Below are 9,645 nucleotides of genomic sequence, written 5' to 3'. Positions count from 1 at the left end.
GGGAGTGCAAGGGGGTGTTTTTGGCCCTGGCTGACGTGTGTGTCACCGATAGGGTTTTGGTGTTGGGAGGGGGATTTCACTGCTCAACATGTACATGATGTGGTGTTCTTTTTTTTGTTGAAGGACTGTTACCGGGGCTGTGCACGCCATGGGGAGGGTTACACCTGGGGCAACTCACGGGGGGACCGCAGTCGTATCGATTTTGTTTTTGTTCCCAGCACGACGGTGGTCGGGGTGGCGGAGGTCACGCCGGTCTGGTTCTTGGACCATCACCAGCTCCGGGTGACCTTCGGGGTGGAGGCTCCGGTGCATGGGAGGGGGTACTGGAGGATCAACGCCCAGATCCTCGAGGAGGAGGCTTTCCGGGTCTGCTTCTGGGAGCACTACGAGGTCTGGGCCTCCCTCAAGCCCTACTTTGGGTCTGTGGTGGACTGGTGGGAGAGCGTAAAGGTCCACACCCGGACCCTGGCCATGGACTACTGTGCTGGCAGAGCGCGGGCAGAGAGGGCGGAGCTGTCCGGCCTCCAGAGGGCCCTGCACCATTTGGTGGCGGTGGAGAACCGTGGGGAGGGGATGGACCTTGGGGGCATAGAGGTGGTCACGGGGAGGCTGGCCTCCTACTTCCGGGCCAAGGCCGAGGCCTTCCTGTTTAGGGGCAGGACGGACGCTTTCGAGCTGGGGGAGGTGTCTGTGGCCTTCTTTTTCCGCCAGGTCCGGGCGGCCAGAGCGCGGAGCGTCATCCCGGGACTTCGGGGGGAGGACGGGGCCCGGGTCACAGACTCCAGGGGGATGGTGGGGGTGGCGACCACCTACTACCGGGAGGCTTTTGGACTGCAGGGGGTGGACGAGGAGGGAAGGCGCATACGATAAACATGTACGGATCTTAATCGAGAAAAAGCAATCAATGAAATGGAGAAAGTGTGGTAAGAAAAGAAAGGCCAAGCGGGCGGGTCGAGCACCTCTGTGGCCCGTGGCGTTTCCGCGCCTTTTTTCCGAGAAGGATGCGGTTTGCCGCGGTTCGCCGCCGCGGACGGGTGAGTCAGTGCCAACGGAGGGGTTGGGGGTAGGCCGTTTGGGTCGTTTCAAATTGGCACTCTGGTTCCCCTTCAGCACGCACAAGCCTTTCGCCTTTTACTAAAGACTTCCGTGGAGGGGAGCGCCGACGAGTGGAACGTGGTATTTTTGGGAGGCTTTGCCCGAGGGAGGGCAGAGCCTGATGGACGTGTGACAAAAGCAGGGTAAGGTTGGCTTTGGGGTTAGGTGCGTGCGTGCCTGCAGGTAAGCCAGGTTTTGTCTTTGCTTCTTCTGTAGCTGTTTCAATTCTGTTGCCTTTTCCTTTGCTTTCCGCTTCCGTCCCTGCTTCTTCTGCGGCTTTTGGCCTTGGCTTTCCGCTTCCGTCCCTGCTTAGCTTTGGGGTTAGGTGCGTGCGTGCGTGCAGGCAAGGCTTTTGTCTTTGCTTCTTCTGTAGCTTTTTCAATTCTGTTGCCTTTTGGCCTCGGCTTTCCGCTTCTGTCCCTGCTTCTTCTGCGGCTTTTGGCCTTGGCTTTCCGCTTCCGTCCCTGCTTCTTTTGCGGCTTTTGGCCTTGGCTTTCCGCTTCCGTAGTTTCGGCCATTCTTCGTGTGGTGACCGAGTGGCCCAGCTGGCGCGCGGGGTTGTCCAATAATGCGGGCATCGCTTCTCGGCCTTTTGGCTAAGATCAAGTGTAGTATCTGTTCTTATCGAGAACTGGATAGAGCGACAGTGAGGCGACGGTGGCCAAGGGCGGTGGTGGCAGTGAGCGGCGGTGGCGGCGAGCGGTGGTGCAGTGATGGGCGGTGGCGGGTCGGAGGGTGGAGTCGGTGGTGCCAGTGATCGGGGTCGAGCGGGGCCCAGGGCGGAAGCGTCGACGGAGCTGCAGGGGTCAGCGGGACGCCCGCCTGCAGCTGCCAGCAGGGCCCTAGCGGCATCTGTCCTGGCCAGGTGCAGGGCTCTGGGGCAGCAGAAGCCCCTGAGCCATTACGAGGTGGTGGACCTGGCCAGGCAGAACCTCCACGTGGTGACCGTAACAATGTTCAGCCCCCACGTGTCAGAGCAGGCGATCGTCGCCTGCCTGGGGAGAAACGGGACGGTCGTCTCGGCGGCCAGGCCCGTCAAGGACATATTTGGCTTCTGGGTTGGCAGGAGCAAAATGGGCTGGAGCCTCTGCAGCGCCTCCAGCGGGCGCTGGACGAGGTCGACCGGGGGAAAGCGGCGTCCTCGTCGAGGAGCCGGAGGAAGGCGGAGGTCCTGGAGGGGGGCCCCAGGGGGACTTCGGGTGCGGGGGGGCCGCAAAGAAGGTGCGGGGCACCGGGAGGGGCTCTCAGAGGGCCTCACAGAGGGCCTCACAGAGGGGGTCTGGTGGGGGGGAGGAGGGAGGGGAGGTGGAGGAGTCGGAGGAGGAGCTGCCCGGGACCCCGGTAGAGTTGGCGCTGGGGAGGGGGGGGTTCTGGAGCAGGGGGTGGGTGGGTGACGGGGGCCCCAACCCGATGCCGGCGTCCTGGGCGGACATGATGGAGGCTGAGGAGTCGGAGGGGGCGGAGGAGGGGGACCTCTACCAATTGTAGGGTTTTTCATGGGTTGTTTTGGGGTTTTCTTATTTTTGTGGTGTTTTATGGAGGTTACTGTGGGCACTTGTAACGTCCGGGGGCTCAGGGACAGGGTCAAGCGGGCGGGGGTGTTTTCTTTTTTGGGGGATTTGGATTTCACCTTTTGTTTCATACAGGAGGTTCACCTGAGGGACCGGGGGGACGCTCGGGACTTCTCGCGGGAGTGGGGTAGGGGTGGGGCCGTGTGGAGCGTGGGTGGGGTTCATTCATCGGGGGTGGGGATTTTGTTTGGGTCGGGGGGGGTCCGGGTGGAGGGTTCTTTTATGGTGATGCAGGGGAGGGGGATTGGGGCGGACATCACCGTGAGGGATTTTAAAATGAGGGTCATGTGCGTGTACGGTCCTCAGGGGAGGGTGGAGATGGAGGAGCTGGTGGCGAGTGTGTCGCCCCATTGCGCCACCAACAGGGCGCTGGTGGTCGGGGGGGATTTTAATTTGGAGCTAGGGGGCACGGGTGAGGTTAGTGTAGGGGCCTGGAGGGCTTTGTTCGAGGGGCACGGGCTGGTGGATGGGGGTGGGCGCACTACCCCGCGTTTGGATGGTCCCACGTGGCGTAATTCCCGTGGGGTCCAGAAGCGTATAGATTACGTCTTCTTGCCGAGGTCCTTGGGGCCGGTGTCGGGGCGGGTGCTCCCCGTCTTCTTCTCCGACCACGATGGGGTCCTGCTGACTGTCTGGGCCCGGGTGCCGGTCTTTGGCCCGGGGTACTGGCGGCTGAACCTGGGGGTCCTGGAGGAGCAGGCTTTCTGCGACTCCGTGGGCCACTTCTTTCAGGGCCTCGTGGGCCTTAAGCCCCTCTTCGCAGGGGTGGTCGAGTGGTGGGAGGCTGCTAAGGCCCACTTGCGGGACTTTATCCAGGGGCACTGCAGGAAGGAGGCGAGGGCGGAGACCCCGGCGCTGCAGAAAAAGCTTGAGCACTCCTGGGGAAACCAGGAGGTGTTGCCCGACGTGCAGCATTGCGCTGCTCTCAGGGCCCTGTTGAGGGCCATCCACGAGCGTCGAGCTCGCACTTTCCTCCTGAGGACGCGTCAGAAGTTTGTGGAGCAGAACGAGACGTGCTCGGCCTCCTTCTTTGCCTCGGTCAAGGAGGTGAAGGGGAGGTCAGTGTTTTCGGACGTCTCTCTACTCGGGCATCTACGCAGCATAAGCAGAGCGATAGAGAGCGAAGTCAGTGGTTGAAGCACATTTTCCCAAGACCCGCCTCAATCTACTTCTGATTGGCTAATAATGTTATTTTGAGAGCGGGAGAGTTGTGCTCCTTTCATTGGCAGACAAACTCATAAACTCCAAAGTGATGGTGACGATATCGAGACGTGTTTAAAATAATAATAATTTAAGACTTTTTTACACAGCCAAACGCCGCACGCTGGAAATCCAGCACGGTGCCGTAATACTTTAATCCCTACGGTCGTGGTGGGGATACCCGCCACGGTCTGGTTGTCTGTACAACTGCCTGTTATGCTCGGTCTCAAAGACTTGAATTGACTGTGTTTGCACAAAGGCCTGCCGTTGCGTGAGATCATGCACCGGCATGGCCTGGCACGGGTTTTTGTGTGGGAGGGTCACTGTGTTTTGTGTGCGTGGCCCCCTGTTAGTGGCCGTCGCATGATGTTTCCTGCCCTTGTGCTATGATGCCTGCCCCTATCTATAGCCCTTGTGTTATGTGTATTGCCCCCTATGGGAGCCTTGTGGTTTTTTGTTCATTTTTAATTATTTGTGGGTGTGTGGGGCTTGGGGTATGGTGGATGGGATGGGAAGAGGTGATTGTAGGGATTATGGTGTAGCATTGGGTTTTGGTTGGACTGTGGGTTGGAAGAGTGGGGTTTCGGCCCCGCGCCCTTCTTGTTTTAGTGTCCGATGTGAATAAAACTCTTAAACAAAAAGATAAAAATCTGTTCTTCTCGAACGAATACTGTCTAAGACCCGTCCTTGTCGATACCGGATCGCCTGATAGGAATTTAATTGAGTTTAATGTGTTTAATCAGAATCAGAATTCGGTTTATTCGCCATGTATGTTATACCAACATGGAATTTACTGTGGCAGGGAGGTGCAAAACACTAAACATATACGAATCTTAAATTAAGTAAAAATACAAGTTTAACTATTTCTAAGAACTAAACAATCTAAGAATACAACATATAATATATATATATAAAAATAACAATAAGAATGAGCAGCGTGAGTGGTCAACATAGTGCAATTGGATACATTACATTTACATTTAGTCATTTAGCAGACGCTCTTATCCAGAGCGACTTACAGTAAGTACAGGGACATACCCCCGAGGCAAGTAGGGTGAAGTGCCTTGCCCAAGGACACAACGTCAGTTGGCATGACCGGGAATCGAACTGGCAACCTTCGTATTACTAGCCCGATTCCCTCACCGCTCAGCCACCTGGAGTCAGGTGGCTGAGCGGTACCTGATACTGAGGTAAGGTGGCTTGTGCATACTGTAATTGCCATTAGATGGACTTATAATAGTTAAATAAGTGAATGAATGTCAATGGGAGTCCTTGGCCTTGTTGAAGAGGCCAGTAGCAGATGAAAAAAAAAAATTCTTATGGCGTGAGGTTTTGGTCCTGATGGACCGCAGCCTTCTGCCAGAGGGGAGTAGCTGGAACAGGGAGTGACCAGGGTGGGAGGGGTCGTCCACAATCTTCCTCGCACGCCTCAGGGTCCTCGAGGTGTGCAGGTCCTCGAGGGTAGGCAGATTGCAGCCGATCACCTTCTCGGCAGTGCAGATGATACGCTGCAGTCTGCTCTTGCCCTTGGCAGTGGCAGCAGTGTACCAGATGGTGATGGAAGAGGCGAGGATGGACTGGATGGTTGTGTAGAAGTGCACCATCATTGTCTTTGGCAGGTTGAATTTCTTCAGCTGCCGTAGGAAGTACATCCTCTGTTGTGCTTTTTTGGTGAGGGAGCTGATGTTCAGTTCCCACTTGAGGTCCTGGGTGAGGATTGTGCCCAGGAAGCGGAAGGACTCCACAGTGTTGACTGGGGAGTCGCACAGATGGGGGTGAGTGGGGCTGTATTCTTCCTGAAGTCCACAACCATCTCCACTGTCTTACAGTTTTTCTCCATTGCTTTGGCTCATTTCACGAAACAGAAATGACATTTTCAAAACAACACGTGCAAACCTCCAAACCGCTGGGCACTTGTTCACAACTCATTGGAATTTTTCATTCCTTTAATCAAATTGCAATTGTATTAGCACATCCTCATATATGACAAGTGCGATTGCCTACAGTTTGCACAAATTTCAAATGGTTTAGCATATCTTTGAAATGGTTAGGTATAATTGCCTTCAATTAGGCCAATTATCAATTGAAAATATCTTGCTGGTCTAAACTGACTGTTGCTTCTCAGTCAAGTGGTTGTTCGCTGCAAAACATGTTGGCATAATTTCCTTGTGTACATCGTCACCTGCACAATAGTTCACTCCACTGTCAAAATCTCTCAGACACATAATACCATGAAAAATATCATGGTATATACTGTAATATGGATCTCTTGGATGATCTGCTTACTAATTGTCACGTGCAATTAGAACTTTACTAAACAAGGGGGAGTGTCACACATCCGATCACCAATCACACAGTAAGTTAAGTTAGCTGACAGGTGCTATCCAGGAGTATAAATGCTTCCATCAAATATGTAGAGCTTGACCAAATTCTGTCATATCATGAACATGGAAGCACCTGGCCAGGGAAACAACCAAGGGCAACTGCCTGCTCGAGGAAGAAGAGGAAGAAGAGGAGCAAGGGTGCGTGGTGGTGGAGTAGGGGGAAGAGGCCGAGGAGGACGAAGGCATCATGCTGTGCCAGATGAAATTCGGGCTACACTTGTGGACCATGTGGTCAACCATGGCCTCACAATGGCAGAGGCAGGTCGTCGAGTTCAGCCTAATGTGCCACGCTCTACAGTGTCCTCTATCATCCAAACATTCCGCAGGGAAAACAGGTATGTGCTCAGTCTACTATGGAATTATTGATGGTAGATTTACTGTAACTGTAGTATTCAAATGTATATGTAACTAAAGTCAAAGTAAAACAACTAATTACAAATGGTAATAGTGTCTATTTGTGAATTCTAATGTTAAGGACTGGACGACAACCTGGTGCGGGTGGCAGAAGAGCAATTCTCAACCAACAGCAAGAACAAGAAATCTGCAATATTGTCATGGCAAACAATGCTATCACACTGAGAGAAATCCGGACCACAATCCTAGATGACAATGCTGGCATCTTCCAGGACGTAAACGCAGTCAGCATCTCGACAATTGACAGGGTCCTGAATCGAAATCAGATGAGTATGAAGCAACTGTACAGAGTACCATTTGAAAAGAACTCTGAGAGAACGAAGGAGCTGCGCTACCAGTATGTACAGGTAAAGCAGTGGTGTGCACTACGCCTAGTATATTGTACAGTCAGTGTTATGCATGGTTTATCATTGTGACCTGTTAGCAGTGGCGCATAGAGCCCAGTTTACAGTATTGAACTTGCAGAGAACACAGAACATTTCCATGTAATTTGTTGTATGATTCTACTGCTTACATAACCACTTTTGTGTAGCGGGGTTCGCTCGTTTAAGATTAGCAATACTTAATTTATGATAAAGTATGTAGTTCTTGGGGGCACCACCTCTTATTGTTAAAGGGATAGAGGAAACCTTATTGAATAATATTGAAATAATAGCCTTCGTAATAATCAGTCTAATCTTAAGTAGTGGATTCTATGAAAGTAGAGCAGATCAGATAACGTGAGGGATAACGCGAGTATTATAAACAATGATTTATTTAAGGAAATGTAATTATAATGAACAAATACCAGAGAAGTTATCGTTTAGTTGAAAGTGAGTTGAGTTGAACTGTATACAGTAGGTCCTAAACTATGATGAGGGTTGGTACAAGATGGTAGGTTGAGAGCGCGTGGGGAGGGGGAAGGGAGAGAGAGAGAGATAGGCTTCTGGAGAACAATGGGAGAGTATGTTAACTAATCCTAACGAAAGTTAGGTTAAATCATTTGCAAACTAAAATCAAACGTAACAAATTAAATCACAATATGCCAATGTTCACAAGTAAGAAATGTAGCAATATCGCAGTTACTGTTGTCAGTTTGAAGAAGAAGAGTCAAAGTTCCGTTGTCGTTGTCAAACGGTTAGAGCAAAGGAATCTTTCGTTCAAGTTCCTAGTGGTCCAGTGAGTTGCTGATTGAGAAGGATAGGTCAGATGTGTGGCGAACACTTCCGGTGAATCCTTGCGAAAAAGCCAGGATTGCTTGTGCGTCGAGGTTTTATAATACTTGCGAAAGGGGGTATCCTTTTGGAGGTGAACTCTTTGATTGGTCAGTTACTCCCACCTGGGCGTCCATCCTGAGATTGACGTATGGGTGTGAAGTGGTTGATAACTTTTCAGAGTTCAGCTATTTCAAATGTCCATGTATTGCTTATACTTGAAAATATAACAATACAACATTCATAAATGGTTTAGTTTGTAGATTCGAATAATTTTGATATCAAGATTGACTGATTTATCATAACAGGAAGGGAAGTTACATTAAAACATCAAATTATATCAACACAGCATTAAAGGGAAAGCATACATTATAACATATCAACTACTGTCATTGAAATAGTGTCCCTGAGCCATGTAGTCCTTGAGAATATGTTTGTAAATCCAGAAAAGTTAGTTCTTCCTTAAAATCCTTTGTCTCCATACTGTAAGGCCATTTTGGTCTACCTTCTGACCCCATGCTGGGCCAGAAGCTTTGAAGCTCCTGCTCTGGAGATAAGGACAAAGGGGGAAAAAACCCCTTTCTCCTTGTCGGGGGTAGGGGAAAGGTGTGATGGTACGTGGTTTGTCTGTTGGCTCTGCTACATTTGTTTACTGTTTTGTAGAGAATATAATGGAGCTGGAGGCGAATGAGACCCCTCACACCCTCATTTTTGTGGATGAGGCTGGCTTCAACCTGGCCAAAGGAAGACGGCGTGGCCGTAATATCGTCGGCCACCGGGCAACGGTGGATGTCCCAGGCCAGCGCGGGGGCAACATCACCATGTGTGCTGCCATTTCAGAGAATGGTGTAGTCACCCACATTCCCAGTCTTGGCCCATACAATACCCAGAAGCTCCTGGTGTTCTTGGACCGCCTTCATTCTGATCTTATCCCTCAACATGAGAGGGGTTTGGTAGGGCCTCACTTGCCTACATTCGTCATTGTGTGGGACAATGTAAGCTTCCACCGTGGCCCGCTCATCAGGGCGTGGTTCACTGCCCATCCAAGAATGGTGATGGTGCTCTTATCACCTTACTCCCCATTCCTCAATCCTATCGAGGAGTTTTTTTCTGCATGGAGGTGGGGGGTCTATAAGCATCGGGCTCAAAACCCTCTCCAGGTCCCTGCTCCAGGCAATGGATGCTGCTTGTGGTGATGTCGCAGCAGATCAGTGCAGGGGATGGTTGCGGCATGCACGACGATTCTTCCCCCGTTGCATCGCAAGGGAGAACATCAGATGTGATGTAGACGAAAATCTGTGGCCAGACAGACAGGAGCGCGAGGATGAGCAGGAGAATGAGGACGACAACTGATGAAACTCCAGCTTTGCTTTACTTTCTTACTGTATGTGTTGGTAGTGTAGGCTATGCATAATTTCAGTTTTGATGTGCTTACGCATTGTAACCACAATGTATGGCAATTACAGTATTCTGGAAATAAAACATTTACTACAGTAACCATTCAGTGTCAAATGACTGAGCCAAGATTGAAATGTGTACATGACAGGGTTTTACTATGGTCCACTGCCATACTGACAAAACATCTAAACATTTTGACCTGCAGTGTTTACACAATAGCAAAGGGACTTTTCATTTTGGGGGCACTGACTATTTGTAAGATAAAAGGATTTAGTTTTGACTGATGAGTTGTCTGTTTTAGGAGAAAGATGACCCTTTGCAGGTGTGCCATGGTGTTTTGCTGAACCATCTAGTTTATTTTGGCAAATGTATTTAAAGCTTTGAGAATGT

At 51.0% G+C, this 9,645-nt stretch overlaps 1 non-coding gene and 1 pseudogene across 1 annotated transcript; both read left to right on the top strand.

Moving 5' to 3' along the window:
• Nucleotides 1–1,090: 1,090 nt before the first annotated feature.
• On the top strand, nucleotides 1,091–1,208 carry LOC136937091 (U5 spliceosomal RNA). The gene has a single exon (XR_010875218.1). It is a non-coding gene; the product is annotated as a U5 spliceosomal RNA (small nuclear RNA).
• Nucleotides 1,209–1,671: 463 nt separating this feature from the next.
• Nucleotides 1,672–1,745, top strand: LOC136937085 (U2 spliceosomal RNA; annotated as a pseudogene).
• Nucleotides 1,746–9,645: the final 7,900 nt, after the last annotated feature.

This window comes from Osmerus mordax, chromosome 27 (assembly GCF_038355195.1).
Source record: "Osmerus mordax isolate fOsmMor3 chromosome 27, fOsmMor3.pri, whole genome shotgun sequence".
Taxonomy (NCBI): Eukaryota; Metazoa; Chordata; class Actinopteri; order Osmeriformes; family Osmeridae; genus Osmerus; species Osmerus mordax.
This window is presented reverse-complemented; position numbering and strand designations above follow the sequence as displayed.